We start from the raw sequence: 16,978 nt of genomic DNA, 5'->3' as shown, positions 1-16,978 counted from the left end.
ACAGCGCAGAGCAGAGCAGGACAAAGTAGGTATCTCTGATCAATAAACTACCCAGGATCCCCTTACATTCAGTGAAAACCCAGTCTGTTACAGCTTTCTTTGGAAAAATGCATTCTGAAAAATATTACCAGATGGTAACACTTATAAGCATATAAGCATTCTCAACTGAAGCCTTCATATTTTATCATTGTTTTTCAGAGGTTTTATTCCCAATTATTTGTCTCCAATATTCATATAGTTTAAGATTTCTGTAAGCAGAGTAATTGTAACTAGAAAAGACCATTGTGAAATAATATCAATTGCAGGGAGCATTCTGACTGCAAGAAAACTGTACTGCTACTTAACCAGGAAAAAATGTTTGAAACTAATGCAACACAGCAAGATGTTAAGGTGAGCAAGTTTACACAGTACTACCAGTGTAATAATCACCCTCCAACCCAACTCCATGGTATTAATTGTAAACAAAATAAATGAAGTCAGTTACATGTGGAACTGAAGAATGGGACATTGAGTCAAGCCAAGCAAAATACATTTTGTTCATCAAATCTTCCCTGCATGCAAGAGTATTTTCCCTTTGGCATTGCTAAGACTCTGTACCCAGTCAGTATTCAGAAATGATCCTCCCCCACACGCTCTCTAGCTGCCCACAGAAATCTTCACTCATTCTCTGAAGAATACTACTAGAAGGACAGTGTTGCATGCCATAATGATAAATCTAGAACATACACATAAGAAAACGTTCTAAACTGGATGAGTGCTATTTAACTGTGGTACACAGATAAATCAGCTACCCAATATAGAGAACATTTCTTGCTGGAGACCATAAAAACAGTCTTTTTAAGTGATACAAGTGGCATCTGAAAGCTACTCAAATTGTTCTTTTCACACTAGACTAGCAAAGATTCCTGCCTGTTTTATTGCTGATATTTGCAAGTTTCACAACCAGTATGTGGAACTGAAAGAAATGTCTATACACATGTGTGTACTGACGCACATACCATGTCTGTTTTACATACATGCCCAGATACTGATTCAAACATACACACATACAGGTTTAGCCATGAACTGCTCTTTTTGCCATTATTGCTGTAGCTAGAAGGTCTGAAATAGCACTGAGCTGGAATGAGGTATAACTGCTTCTGGCAGAAAAAATGAGACAGACTATGAAAGCTCAAGAAAGCTGAAGGCACAACCACTACTCATTTGATACACGGTATGCCAGCTAGTGCAAAACCACTGAAAATGATTGGAGAAACAGAAAGATTCCTCTAGTGAATTACTTGCGTTTGACACACCGGTTTGCACTGTGTAATGATGGGAAGATATATTCTTTGCTTGTTTTTCTATCTTGTATTTGCTAAGTCAAAGAAGCAGGGGCATCATCTTAAGGGTACTCTTTGCATAAAGGCTACTATTTGAATGCTCTTCTGAAATGTGTGTCCAAGTGAGATGCTCTGTTACTCTGAGTTGCTGCTAGTCCTGCTAGTCTCAGACCCAGAGACTGTGTGTATGCCTTATCATGTCCTTGAAGAGCCACTCTCACATTTGATACTCTGCACAGATATGACCTACACATTCTTGTGAGATTCAAATAGAGATAAAAGTTATTGCCTATTTTCTCTAGTTCAAGTGGTCATGATTTTTAAGTGTCTGTAAACCAGAAGTTCTCACTCAATCCAAGATCTACTTCCTTAGAGTTCTTCGTGAACAGATCCCTTTATTTGCATACAGGCATGGATGCAACCTGACGTTGACTGTAAAAGTGCAGTGTCCTGGCTATTTAATTCAATCCAAGAAGGGAAATAAGTCTATTTCTGCCTTTCCAGTTCTAGCTTAGAAGCCTACTGCAGCACCACAGCTTTTTTAACTTATCAAAGAGAAACCATAAACAGTACAATTTTAGAGAAGGGATTGGGCTGCAGTAGTAACTGAAGCAAAAGAGTGTCCGTTGTCTAAGGCACAGTTTACCTGAGCAATCTAATGACTGCCATGTGACTCTGAGCTATTCACATGAAGGACAACATGGAAATTGCTTATTCTATTCACATCACAGATTAAATTAGAAATTATTTTAGCTATTTAAAACAAAAAAACCCTCACAGAATATGATTGGAATGCAGTTTTCTTAAGGTTTTTTGTTTTTTTTTTTTTTAAAGGACTAATAGCTTTTATTATTTTTCCTATGGCAAAGAGAGAAGCTTACTTATAAAGCAAAATTTTCCAGTCAGAGAACTTGTGTATGTATAAATGTGGATACACAGAAGCCTGCACACATTTGTATGTATTTATACGTATATATGCATGCACATTCATGGAAATAATTGTTCGAAGCATGAAAAATGGATTTGATTATGCAAAATTCTCAGTATCCACTGAAATTACTGAGTATGTGTAACTTCCGTTGCCTTCAAAAGGAAAATAAAGATATTCAGCAGCTGCATGTAGGATGCAGCCTGCTTCCACTACTGCAGAAAGCTCTGAGAAATGTGCCAATATACAGATCTCACAGTTTCTGCTTAAAGTGGTGAGAAAATCAATTGCGGACCAAAATGGCTAGAGGCAAAAAGATAAGATGAAATGTGACTGACAGAAAGACAGCATCCAGTAATGCTCAGCCAAGTGAAAAGGCAAAAGAACACAGGAATAGTAAAACCTATCCATTTTTCTTTTAATTGGGAGGGGACATAGCAGGCAGTTTTGGTGCTCTAGGCAGTCCATACTAGGCAAAGCCTATAAATGTTAACTGTTCTATTCTGAAGCAAAACATGCAAAACATACATAGGTCTCTTTATATCTTACACTATGCCACAGTCAAATTGGACTGTGATTTCCAGTGACATTAGGGTGAAATGAGGTTGTCAAATCACGTCAGAATGAAGCAGCATGGAAACATTCTTCTGCTTTCTGGTGCTGAAACTATTTAAGTCAGTCTCTGCTATGCCTCTCTTTGTTGCCCCACTGTGGTCTTCAGTACTGCAAAAACAACCCCAGCAGTGTGAAAGGCAAGGCTCTTTTCCCCTCTTCTACTTCATACTTTTCTACTTCATACTCTGAAAAAGATTGAAAATCACAGAACCTAAGTGTAGGAACTTAAAATACTGGCATTATAATCTCAGCAATACAGCTTGCTTTCCTTTTCCACTGCTTCAGTTTACCCATCCGTGAAACACATTGTCTGTGGCATCCCCTGAAGGCTTATAAGAGATTGGAGGATTTAATGCACACTAATGTATTTGGCTGAAATAACTCCATAATTATGAACTATTGTTAATGAATGAATCAAAGCTGAAGCATTTAAAAATCATGTGAGACAGAATTGGAGACCATTTTTTGGTATTAATTTTTCCAGTAATTTCAGCAGTTAGAGGGGACTGAAGAAAAAGAACAAGTGACAAGGATTTAGGTGCTATTAGAAAAGATCAAGCTGAAGAAAAAATAAATACTGACCCATCCTGCACTGTAGGAAATCTATTTTTCTTGGGGCACTGTAACACAGTACCTGGCTTCTGACAGTTTATGTTCAAAATATTTCAGTGCTTCTGTTTTTTGTATTCTTTCAGTTATTTAATCATGTTTGCTTGTAATAATGTAAGAAGGGAAATCTCTCGCCCAGTGCAATGAGGTTGGCTCCTTAGTAAAAGCTGCACTTTAAGATATTGCCTATTCTTCATGATTCCTGAGGCTTTGGGACAGCTTCTCTCCTATGCAGACAAGTAATGCAGGAAAGGCCAGAATAGCAGAGGAAAGAATTAGGAAAGCTTAAGTATTAGAGATGCAAGATAGAGAGAGCTGGAAGCAAAGCCAGAACTACTTAGAAGGCAGGCAGCAGCAGAGAAAGCTTTGAAAGTAAATCATGTTAACTTTTACAGTAGGGACAGTGGCCCATTACACAGAAGTTAGGAAATACCTCTTAGGAGCTGATTTTCACAGAAATCTCCCTGTATGTATGTTAACTAATTGTTCTGAGGTTCACTTGATCAGGGCTTCACTCCATGATCTTTCAAACCATATACCCAATAGGCATTTAGTGACACAGGAATAGGAAATTCACAAACAAAATGAAAAGATTTAGAGTTTTACACAGGAGATCTAATTTCTTTGTAACAATTTGCTTATAATTAACAGACAAACAGAACCAGTCTCCATGGGTTCCACAGTCTGATTTAGTAAGACAATCTTGTGGGACACTTGCAACTGCTACTGAAAGCAATGCTGTGTTTCAGAAACTCAGAAAGGCCTGTGCTCAATCCAGTCCAGAACAAAGCCAAGCTGACATAGGCTGCTGTTGTCAATGATACCAAAATTTCTGGCATGAGTTTGTAAGGCATTGGATAGCACTGAACAATTTTACAATTCTCTTTAGTTTTTTCGTACTCTGTTAAAACATCACCCAAAAGCCTGCACCTAAAAGCAAAATAATTCCCCAAACTCTAATTAAACTCATGGCCCCTGATGGGCACCAGAATCTGTGGTTTTCCTGAAGAGCAGCTATTTGTTCTGGTATAAGCAGACCAAGAACAGCAAAGGCAGACGTGCACGAGAGATAGGGCAGTGTCTCGGTTTCAGGCAGGCTGCTTGCTAGCAAGATAAAGGCACCAGATTCTCACTATGTGTTGTGCCTCCTAAAGATGAATATTCCTTTAGGTAAGCTGAAAAATAATCAGAATTTTCTTTGCTGCCTTGAACTCTGGGCAGCAGTTGCTTCTTCGGTCTATAGATTAGACAGACGAAAGCTCTTTCAGCCTATCCTGATTTGACATATCATATAAGGATAAAAAATGCCATGGAAAAATTAAAAAAGAAAAAAAGAAAAAAAAAGTTAGTGAATAATAAAAAAAGACATTAGTGTGTGGAAAACACCAAAACTAGAATTGTATGGGCAGCTTGATGTGACTGAACTGTAGAGCACGTTTGTCCTTATAGGGCTCTGGTAGTCCTTGTTTTCATCGCCACAGGCATTGCTACTGCTGTGCTTCTTTTCCCTACATTTATTTGCATGGCAGTCATAAGAGGACAGGAGAGGCTAGCAACATTTTTTGTTTATTAATGGCCTGAAACATTAGGACATCTAAAGGAAATCCAGTAAACATTTATTAAACCAATAGCTAAGGGTAAATGAAGTTGAAATGTAGAAGTAAATGAGTTAACATTGGTGTAGCCATTAAAAATATTGCTGATGTCCTTGAAAACCCTACAGTGGCATTATTTCCAGTAAAGTAATTATTAGCATCATCAGGTTCTGAGGCAGTCTTGGACCATCTCTGAGCTTTAAAATCATGCCCATCAAATTTTCTCCTACCACTTGAGCTAGATGGGCTAGTTACTAGCACTTGCTCTGAACAGGTCATCTAACGTGTCTGCAAATAGAAGCTACTGTTCTCCAAATGTTTGTCCTTAAAGCAGTGAGGAGAAAGCCACTACTGGGGTGCAGTTTAATGAGATGTTAATAGAGCAGTAGGAGAACATACCCGTAAGTGCAGCAGAGGTTGTGCTGAGGAGTTCACTTGATAAAAGAACTGTGAAAATGTGGAGAACTCTGAACTACACCAGAAGCTGAAATCAAAACTTTGGTTCAGTGAGGAAGGTCTTGTTAAATAGCCACGGTTTCAAATACGCGCATTCTGTGGAGAGTAAGGTCCTGCTCTGTGTTCTACAGTGACAGAACTTTGTAGTCACAGAGAAAAAGTATGAGGTGAAAAAAACTTTTGTGTGACACTGAAAGACAGGCTGGGGTAGAAGAATAAATTAGGATATTATGCAACTTTGTAAAGCAGCTTGTCACTTTGTTTAGTGAAAACTGAAGTGAAAAGCACAGCAATGTAAAAAGAAAAAAGTTACCCTAGTGAAACAGAAAAACAAACAAATGAAAACAACAACAACAACAAAATAACATGGACAGCAAACTTGCTCCTGTACAACTGTGGTACTGTTTTGACATCAAAATTTCCAACCTCCATTAAACTATGAGCAAATTGCATAACTCTGCAAATACACTTTCATTTTGACACAGCTCACTTACTGTTTCCATCATACTAGAGTTAGCACAGCAAACACTGACCGAGTGTATCGGTCATAGATTTACTTTTAGGAGCTCTTAGGCACATACAGGGGATTCTAGGGCTGCTAGCACTGCTGTGATGTTTGAAACTTGATGGAATCCTGGGACCAGTGCTGCCTTAACTGCTTCACTCTGACAGTATAGCACTGATGCTCTCATGCCTTCTGAAGATTTCAAAGCAGCCTGATCTACCTATAGGATCTACCTATAAGCTTTATTTATTTATTTATTCGTTTGTTCCTTCATTCATTCAAGGGAGATTGTGGACTGTAACCATGAAACATTACAGTTTTTCAGGAACTACAGAAAGGAACGTTGATCTGAAAAAGTGAATGAATGTGGGGTAAGAAACCCAAGGAAGATAATCAGCCAGTATTTGTAATAAAATGGGAACTGCTCTAACACCTTCATTGTGGTAGTATCCTCTTATCAGATGGTACAACTACCCAGGATGCAGCTCAGTGTTTGAGCCAAATAGCATCTATGTCCTTGAATCTTTTGACTGCGGATAGGTGTCCCCCTGTCCCGCCCTGACAGTGATGGTGCATGCCATGCCATCTGTTTCTGCAGGCCACAAAATAAATTTCCAGAGAGTTCTCACCTGACTTGGGTGACATAGGGATGTCAGCATTTAATTGTTCTTCTGGCAGAGCAAAGCTTAGTAAGTTCACCGTGAAGGTGGCAGAGGTTACCCTTCTGTGAAGCTGAGTTCTTTTCCTCCAGGGGAAATGTCTGCGGTGGTGGGTCTGCATGGGGCACACACAGCTGTAGTCTCAGCAAGGACAAATGTCTGAAAGAGAAAACAAACACAGAATAAAGCTGGATAAAATTGCAACTGACACCACATGAAGCTAATCACCCTTTGCAGCTGTTGTGGCTTGGAAGGCAATCAAATAAAAAGCTTTTAGGATATTTTACTTTTGGCTTATTCCTCCTCTAACACTAACCTGCTTCTGAACGGAAGTCCCTACACTCTGCCAGTCACAAGCAAAAAATAGGTCCATCAGTGTATGTGCAAAGCAGGTATCTAATTTACATGCAAAATCAATGTAATTGCAAATGCAAATTGAATAATTTCTGTCAAAGGTGGCTGAATTTAGTCATTTGTATACATCCATAAATACATGAGATTTCGGCAAAATCAATACAGTGCCAGTATCCAGCCTGACGTTTTGAATATTCCAAGAGATCCCGTATCCTCACTATCACTTTGCTCTGTGAATGGCAACCCATAGCAGACCTATGTATATAACAAAGCACACCCTAAATATCCTTACGTGCTTCGCTACCCAGAGCTGGACCAAAAAACACTTTAATTCTGTGGATATTTAAGGAAGATGCTAAAATCTGTTTTGTGTAGGTTAAGCTGAAGGTTGCCTGAACCTGTGAATTCTCTGTGAATTCATCTAGCCCATTTGGACTTGTAAAGAGTCCTGCCTGAATTGCTCAGCATTTCACAAGAACAAACATTGCTGCAGAGCTATGTATTGTTTGGGTTTTCTCAGGAGGGCACCTGTCTTACGTCCCAGTGGTCACCTCCCAGTCTTCTGAGCTGTTTGGCAGCATCATGCAATCTTCAAAGCAATTTCAACAAGTCCAGCCTCGTGTATGTTTCTACTGATTGTTCTATGAACCCTTCAATTCAATTCCTTAGGCAAGGAATTTGCCTACAAACTTTGCAAGAGAAGACTTTAGTCTGGGAACCTCTGGAAACAACTTTACAGTGTTATCTTTATGTGCTGGGCTAACATATTGATCAGCAGATTCTATTAAACAGAGGAGACCAGCAATATGGGCTGTAACATTGCAGCTCTCTCTCAGAGACAGTAAAAACAAATGCATGTGTATCCAAATGAAGGTGTGTGAATACTTCTGAAATGACAGGCATACAGCACTTCTGGAAAATGAGAACAGGTCCCTGCAGAGCAGGAACATCTAGCATAAAAGGCTAACTGATCACATTTACAGATACTAGTTCTTGGAGAGCCTCTATGCTGCTAGGGAGCTCTCATCTGTTCCTATATGTTACATGCAGGTTTGCACTGGTGCATCCATATTTTAGGTAGAAGCTGAGCACTCCGCTTACTATTTAGCATAAAAAAAATGAGAAAAAGAATTTATTCACCACAAAAGTCAAGAAAAAGAGAGTCATCAAATGTTTACTGATTGATGAACACAAAAAAAAATCAGAACTTAATTTGGCCTGGGGAGCAAGAGTACATACTTTCAGTGCATGAAAAATGCTATTATAAATCAAACTAAAACTTCCCACAATTTCTTGAAAATAACAGTCCAATATTTATTTGACCTACAGTCAAGAAGCAAGAAGAAAATAAACACGTCTCTGAGAAAGAGAAGCATTCTTAATTATTTTCTTGTAAAAGTATATTTCATTGCTGTGCTGGTGGCTTCTTTGATAAAACAAAAGCAATAATTCAAGAGTTCATTTATTTTAGACTTAAGTGTAATATTTTGCTAAGATTGTGATAGACTTATTTTTCAGATTACCTGCATAGCCTCTTCAGTCAAACACTTAGTAGTATGAAAAACTGTCCAAAAAGCATTAAACAATGCTTCTGAATACAAATTATTTCATGAATATGCAAATCACGCCTCAATGTGACACTTGGCTTATCTGGAAAACACTGATAGACCAAAAAAACATTAAACGTGATCAAGGATGAGGACAGTTTAATACTTTCAGCATGTTGAGAATGAAACTGTGGATTTTAATGGCTATGTAATATGCTTCAACTCGTGGATAAAGCAAAATACCAATAACTTACCATAAATATGAACACAGGCAAAGTATTGAAAGAAGGGGGAAAAAAAAGAGCAAAAAATCCACAAGATCAAAGCACAGAGCAGATCTGCATGAGGCTGGCATGTTCATTTTCAACAGTAACCAAACAAATCAGCTTTGCCTTTTGTATCTCAGGCAATTCCACCATGGTCATTGGTGCCGAGATGCACTGCACAGCTGCCAGGGCCTACAGAACACACAGTGATTCTGCAAGAGACGGCACAAGTCAAAGCTCTCCTCTTTCAAGCTGTTTTGCCTGACCCAGCCAGAAACTCAACTGCTGGTGTAACTGCCCTGCTTGTTTTGAGGAGACAGGCTGATGTGCTGCTTCTGCACAGAGCCACAGGAATGTGAAAGTAGCTTAGATCTGAAAGCTGTGCAATTGCATTAGCATAGCACAGGGCTGGAGATAATAAGCCCAATGCTTGGCAAGTCTAATGAGCTTGGATCAATGCCATGCTAACAGCAGCAACTCATATTGCCGTTACATCACAGTGTTTGCCTCAAAGACTGCCTAAACGTGCCTGTGTTGTCAAACTCTGCCTTAGGTGGTTCAGGGAAGACCTGCTCTTGTAACTGCTTTGGGTTCCAAAATATATTTAACGCTAGAGCTTGTAGAAGTTTGTAATCAGCACTTTATCCACTGCTTCTGGCTCTCCCACTTATTTCCACCAATTGCAATAAATCATTTTGCAAAGTACAGGGTAGCAGTAAAGTGGTCATCATTGCAGTCAGAGGAAGGAGAAAAACTTCCACCCCTGATAGAAGGGCAACCTCCGCAGTAGGAGTATCAGTTTGCTTTATTAGTTTGGAGATAACCAGGAGATGTGTTTTCCTGAATCTGGACATAGGCACTGCTTTGAGAGTTGGATGGATTTATTCTCCTAGGATGAGCTATTAGGAACACAGATGTAGTCAGTGGTCAGTCCATGGTCTGACTGTGAGGTAAACTGGCTTCGGAAAAAAAGAAACAGAACACACACATTTGAACTTCCCTTCTGTTAGTTTTCCAAAAACGAATGGACCAAAAGTAAGTGTAGAGGCCAGCTCTCCCTCAAGCTCAACATCTGTCTCACTTATATCTGCCTTATTGTCAAACATGCTCCTGGAGGAAGCAGTTTTTAGGGCTTTCACATCCACAGAATCACTTTGAAAGCATCAAAAATGACATTTTCCTAGTCAAGTCTCATTGAACTCTGAGCCAGATTCTTATCTTGCTCTTGGCAGATTATTTCTGTGCTCAGAGACATTCGTATCTTTCTCAGTTTGCCACAAGCAATGCAATTCTCCAGTTCTTCTCATCTTGGGAGTCACTGCTGAGACACAGCAGGATAAAGATATATTTGCAAGAATTGACAGGAAGGAAGGCCAGATAACCAAACAAACATCCTTCCAAATTGAAATACGTTCCGCGTAGAAGAATATTCACTCCAAAAGTATTTAAACCAGATTATACTCACACCTAAAACAAATTAAGGCAAATTCAGAACGCTCTAATCCCCAAATAGGTGTGTCCGCAGACAGCCCTAACTTTGTGTAACTACTATGAAGCTCAGATACAACAGCAGATACACTGAACAACATTAAGGAATCGGATTTATTTTTCTCATCTGTGTCTACGATGAAGTAAAAACCATTACCATCACTCTATTTAGCTTCACTTTCTCTCACTGAGTTTTGATACAGCTTCATTTGCAAGCAATGCATGGTTATGAGAACTGGTAATTAAATTACTTGATTTTCAATTTGTTGGCATTTCCTGTAGCTTTTTACCTCTGAACAACATTGGCACCACATTATTATCTTGATCTGACCTTGTACCCATGCCGTTGTCTGCAAAAGGTACAGCATAACAAAAAAAAAAGTAATAGTCAAAACAGCCCAGTTAGGTACTTACAGCTGGTTTGGGGTTATTACACTGGGCTGATACACAAACAAATTGGTTTTCCAGACCTCCTGAAACATGACAGCAGCTGGTAATGTGAAAGCATGATAGACAATTTTCTTCATCATTAATTTTCCACATTGGTGTTTGACAAATAGAAAAAGAAAATTCTATATACAAATCAAATCTTAGTGTGAATCTAAGCTAGAGTTGAACTTTCTGTGAACGAAATCAAAGTCCACTGCCTTTTCACACTCAATACTTTGAATTTTAAACAAGTCAAACTCTCATCCTTTGTACTGTGCGAGAGTGCTTTGGTGTTAAACTGGAAGCACATGTTCATATTTCTTCATTACTTCTTTGGTTTATTTGTTATTACAAATGCTTTTAGATTTTTTAGATGTTATTTATTTTACAAAGGATAGACTTCAGATGCTCTGAGCAAAAGATAGAAAAGGAAACAGTGCCGATTCCTGCCTCTAAAACACAAGTGACCTTACCCTCATACTTTAGAGAAAACTTCAATAGCAAACAGCTGGAACTCAGGATTAAGAGATTCTTATTCAAGCATAATCAAATAGGCCTTCATGCAGTGAGAACATATAAACTGCACACCATATTTGTGCATGTGAATGAATCCAAATATTTAGAATCATAGAATGGTTTGGGTTGGAACGGATGTTAAAGATGAGTTCCAACTCCCTGCCATGGGCAGGGTTACCCCGACTAAATCAGGCTGTCTGGGGTCCCATCTAACCACCTTGTGCAGCTCCAGGGATGGGGCATCTACAACTTCTCTAGGCAGCCTGTGCCAGTGCATCACCGCCCTCTGAGTGAAAAGGCACTGGAACAGGCTGCATTAGATTAAAATCAGTGTAGTATTTAAGCCAAAAGATGACTAAATAGAAGTGTGCACAGCCTCTTGACTTGTTCCATGAGGGATTGCTCTCTCATCTCTTGTTCTAGTACATATTGCAACTTGAGAGGGAATTAGTCCCAGCACAGCCGGGCAATTTCCTGAACATGTGTCACAGTGTAATGACTGAAAGCTAGGCCAGATAATTATACACCAACGTATAATATACACCAAGATGTCTGAGACAAAATTCTTATGCATACATGATGTGAGAGAACAAGATTATGTATCTTCTTTAGCCTCAATACCTGAATACGTTCTTCACAATTATGTAATTTGAAACTGTTAGGTCCAGTTATCCACCTCATTCATTCTTTGGGATATCCATTAGTATTGGTGCTGTTTTTAATTTTTGTTGTTGTTGTTTATAATAGCACAGACAAAATTGAAAATGAATAAAAAAGCAAATACTTCTCAGCAAGCCTCAGTCACATGGTAATTTTACTTTTAGAAAGACATCATTACACAAGGGCTTTTTTTTACTTAATAAATTAGGGATTTCCTTTTGCATTCATTTCAATGGAAGTAGAAAAAGACTTCATATGAAATTGCTCAGTCTAGATGACTAGAAAGCTTACACAGATAAAAGCTTATTGCTTTAAAATTACGCTGCAGGGTAATATTAGTATATTGTATTCAACATACTTTGTTGATTTACTCAAGTGGTTCTGTACCCTGCTGCTGATCCTATCGATGCTGCAGAATTGCTCAAGCAGCTTTCAAAATGAAAAGCACATTGATTATGTTTCTGAGTAAAGTTTTCCCCAAAGTACCAATCCCTACAGCAGTGGAGACAGACAAAAGGCAAAAAAAAGAATATTAAAATTTCTAAAGGATAAGAGATGAAGTATAATGATAGCCAAAAGAAGGCTCCCTCTTTGTGCTGAACCTCACACATTCCTAATCAGTCAACTCATGAGACTTTGCTCCAATATCTGCAATAGACTTATTAACCAAAATATATACTAGATTTGCTATCTGGCAGAAAAAAACTAAGAAAAAAATTTTTTTTTAAAAGGCTGAGACACTGGGCATAAAAAGCCCTTAAGATTTTGAATCAGACAGAATGCTCAAGCACCAATACTACTTTCTTTTGACCCACTACCAAAGACAAAGTATATTTCAACACTGAATTGCAAACAAGTAGCTTTGCCTACTGCTAGACCACGTGTAGCCTGAATAATAATCATCTGCCAAGGAGTTTGAGCTCTAGTGGCAATGAAATCAAGAAGTTAGGACTGGTATGAATCAAGGTGGATTTTGATGCTCCTCAAACCCATATCAAACTTCCTGGAAGAACACACTTGCAGTTTTTATCTAGCTTTTCCATTACAAGATAATCTGTTCTATGTGGTTCAACTGGACAAGTATCTAGTCTCAGGATGCTGGTATAAGCATAATGCTTTTCCATTAGCTTTGAAGGCTTCGTTTGCTTTATACTACCGGAAGCATCAAAGCAAGGACACAGCATGGGAAAGAGAATGGTGTACTATTCTATATTGAATAAGGCACTACAGGTATTTGTGTAATCAAAAAATTATTCAAGATATTTTACTATAAAATTTTACATTAAACTGGTAGGTAAATTAAAGAGTGAAGTCTGGCAACTCATACAATGCATGATGACTAAAAATTACCTCTACAAACAGAACACAGTTTAAACAAATACTAAATGAGAAGTTTTTCTGAACTGAGATACATGCTTCTCATTTTTACTTGCCTAAGGAGTGCACTAAGACAAAATCAAAAAGCCTGTAACTTACAGAGTATCTATTGTTAAGTTTATATAAAAGCCTTCATTCTGCTCCAGCACCTGCTTCAGAAATTTCTCACATTAGTTCCTTAATAACTGTAATTGTATAAAGATTATTGAAACATGAGAGTGAAACCTCTGAGGTTTTTATTTTGTTTTCTGGTTAATCACATTACCATATGAAGAAGAATGAATTCTAAATGATAAAGGATGATTTCAGATCATCTGGGTGATAAAAAATAAAAACAATAGAATGGAATACAGAAATTGCTTTGGGACCATAATGTGAGCAAACAGTCCCAATCCTCTAAGCTATCATTTTATTCCCTTGGAGGACTTCACCAGAGTGAGAAGTGCATATCTGGGGGCTGGATAAGTACACAAGTGAGGACAGAGGGAAGAAAAGATAGACATATGCACTTTTACACTTTAAAATCTTGGAAAATTACAAATGGGTTGTCTGCATCAGCTGGATAATGTCTGAAAAAACTGGTTTTCTCAAATAGAAAGTGTTAAAGAAATAATTAAATAATCCATAAAGGTGGTAAAAAATGATAGCTTTGTAATTTCCTAGGGATATTTTTAGAGCGTAATATTGAGATGTTTTATAGAAACAAACTCACAGTGAGTTTAGTTTCATTCGTGATCATGCTGTGCAGCTATCTCAGGAGAGACAATCCCTCATATATTTAGCTTAGCTCTTCTAATAAAACTGAGAATTAGAACCTGCAGCATACTATAGCAGAAAGGTTTTAACTTTGTTATTACAAATCCAAGTGCATTAGCAATTTCTTTTTATGGGGTTGTTTCAGAATTAAACGTTTATAAAAAGAAGATAGCCCTGTAAAATTTTTAATTAAGAAGCCAAAGCATGAAAAAGACTGGAAAACAAATTTTGCTGAGCTCTTTGAAAAAAAGGGTAGGAGGAACACACCCTCAACAGAACTATCAAAGCAAAAAGGAAAGATTCTTCTTCTGCAGTCTAGGTTGAATTTACAAAACACAAAGCAATTAAAAAGTACAGAAACACACAGACATAACTATTTTAAATGATTGACTCATAGAGTTGCTGAACAATAACAATCCTTTTAAGTCTCTGTAAAGTTAGAATATGCTCCTCACTGTCATGATAAGAAAAGCAAAACATCAAAGTATCTTCAGAATATAGCATATCAAAAATAGCAGAGTAATGCAGATAGAATAGGCTACACTAGCTCTGAATGTGATACTGTGAAACCCAGCATCCACAGCTTTTCCCTCTTTACCACAGGTTTGCCCTGCAAATGCCTTTGGTTACGGAAAAGTCATCCTAATTTCTCCTTAAAGAATAGAGATTCAGTTTCAACATACATGCAACCATACAGACAGAGAGATACAGAGAGATACAGAGAAAGGAGAGAGTAACTTACATTCACATTCCAAAAAATTATAACCTTGGAACAATAAGCAAAACAATTTAGGAGGTAATTAGTGTATATACTAAGAACCAGAGACATCTAGGTTGGAAAAGGCCTTCAATGTCATGAAGTCCAACAATAGCCTGACCTACTGAGCCCCATTACTAAACCACATCCCTTAGTAGCATGCTCACATACCTCAAACACTTCCAGGGATGGGTACTCTACCCCTTCCCTGGACAGCCCATTCCAATGCTCGATCACCTTCTCTACTAAAAATTCTTCTTGATATTCAATATAAGCCTCCCTGGTACTACTTGAGACTGTTTCCTTGTGTCCTATCTCTTGTCACCTGACTAGCAACCTCCTTTCAGGTTGTTGAAGAGAGTGATGAGGTCTCCCCTCAGCCTCCTCTTCTCCAGGCTGAATAACTCCGGTTCTTTCAGGTGCTCCTCATATGTCTTGTTTTCTAATCCTTTCATTAGCTTTGCTACTCTTCTCTGTACATACCGGAACAACTCAGTATCCTTCTTGTAGTGCAGAAATCTGAATGCAGTATTCAAGGTGTGCTCTCACCACAGTGATGTACAGGGGACAATCACTTTCCTAGTCCGTCTGGCCACAGTACTTCTTATAAAGGCCAGGATGGTTCTAGCCTTCTTGGCCACCTGAGCACACTCTCAGGTCCTTTTCTGTCAAGAAAATTTCCAGCCACTCTGCAAAACTATCCTACCATCCAGCAAAACAACAGTCCTGCCTAACTTTGTATCATCTGCATGCTACTAAGGGTCACTCAATCCCTATTATCCAAATCATTGATAAAGATGTTAAACAAAAACGGTCCCAGCGCTAAGTCCTAGTGAATGGCTCTGGTGAACAGCTACCAACTGGACTGAACTCCATTCACCGTGCCTGCAAGTCAGGCCATCCATACAGTTCTTGACCCAGCAAACTATACATCTGTCCAAGCCACAAGCAGCCAAATTCTCCAGGACAATCCAGAGGAGACATTGTCAAATTCTTTACTGAAATCCATGTAAACAACATCCCCTCATCTACAAAGAAGATCATAGAATCACAGAAACACAAGGCTGGGAACAACCTGCAAGATCATCTAGTCCAGCCATCCTCTCATTACCATTACTTCCACTAAGCCATATCTTGTAGCTCCTCATCCAGATGCCTCTTGAAAACTTCCAGGGATGGTGACACCACCACATTCCTGAGCAGGCCATTCCAGTGTCTGACCACTCTCTGGGAGAAAAAGTTCTTCCTTATGTTTAAGGAATCATCTTGTTTTAGAAAGAGATCAGATCAGTCAGGAAGGACCTATCTTTCATAAATCCATGCTGGCTTCATCTGGATTGCCCCACATGTGCTATATGATGATGACCTGCTCCACACCCTTCTCCAGTACCAAGGTTAGACTGGCAGGCCTATAATTTCCTAAATACTCCTTTCTGCCTTTGTTATAGATTGGAGTCACATTTGCCACCCTCTAGTCAACCAGGACCTCTTCAGTTATACAGGACTGATGAACAACTGAATGTGGCTCAGTGTGCACTTTCATCAGCTCCTTCTGCACTTTTGGATTAATCTCATCTGGCCCCACAGACTTCTGAATGTTCAAATGATGTAGGAGGTCATCCAGTTTCCCATTAAATTAGGTTATTTATTTCCCTCTCTATCACTGTCTTCCAACTCAGAGGGCTGGGTACTCAAAGAACAATTAGCCTTACTAATAAATACTCAAGCAAAGAAGGAATTAAGTACCTCAGGCTTATACTCATTTTCATCACTATGTTTACCCTCACATCCAATAAAGGATGGAAATTCTCCTTATTCCTCCTTCTGATTATACAGTGCTTCTCTTGAATCCAGGGAAACAAATCAAGAACTATTTTTCTTTCAGTTTCCAATTAGCTGATCCATACTGCTCTGTACAGCTCTCTACTTCAAAATACTGGAATAATACATTCCCTTTTTAATCAACTTATAAGTATACCCACAACTTCCTGCGTATCCGTTAATGTCAGCCTCAGATGCTGTACTGCCAGTAGTACTGTATCTAGTCTTACTAACAACATGTAGATAACTAACCTCCAGGGTAGGAAAGGGCCTATATTTCTCCCTCCCTTCCATACACAAGCTCTTTTGAGCATAATT

The 16,978-nt window shown here is 38.6% G+C and overlaps 1 long non-coding RNA gene across 1 annotated transcript in view; it reads right to left on the bottom strand.

Annotated features, from left to right (window-relative positions):
- Positions 1-240: 240 nt before the first annotated feature.
- Positions 241-16,978, bottom strand: part of LOC125698730 (uncharacterized) — a 41,506-nt gene continuing 24,768 nt past the window's right edge. Inside the window, exons 2-3 of the long non-coding RNA XR_007379297.1 lie at positions 6,660-6,848; positions 241-3,050 (exon numbers count right to left, since the gene is read on the bottom strand). This is a non-coding gene — a long non-coding RNA (uncharacterized LOC125698730). The remainder of the gene's footprint in view (positions 3,051-6,659; positions 6,849-16,978) is intronic.

This window comes from Lagopus muta, chromosome 11 (genome assembly GCF_023343835.1).
Source record: "Lagopus muta isolate bLagMut1 chromosome 11, bLagMut1 primary, whole genome shotgun sequence".
NCBI classification, from domain to species: domain Eukaryota; kingdom Metazoa; phylum Chordata; class Aves; order Galliformes; family Phasianidae; genus Lagopus; species Lagopus muta.
The sequence above is the reverse complement of the archived record's forward strand: the minus strand, read 5'-3'. Positions and strand labels throughout refer to the sequence as shown.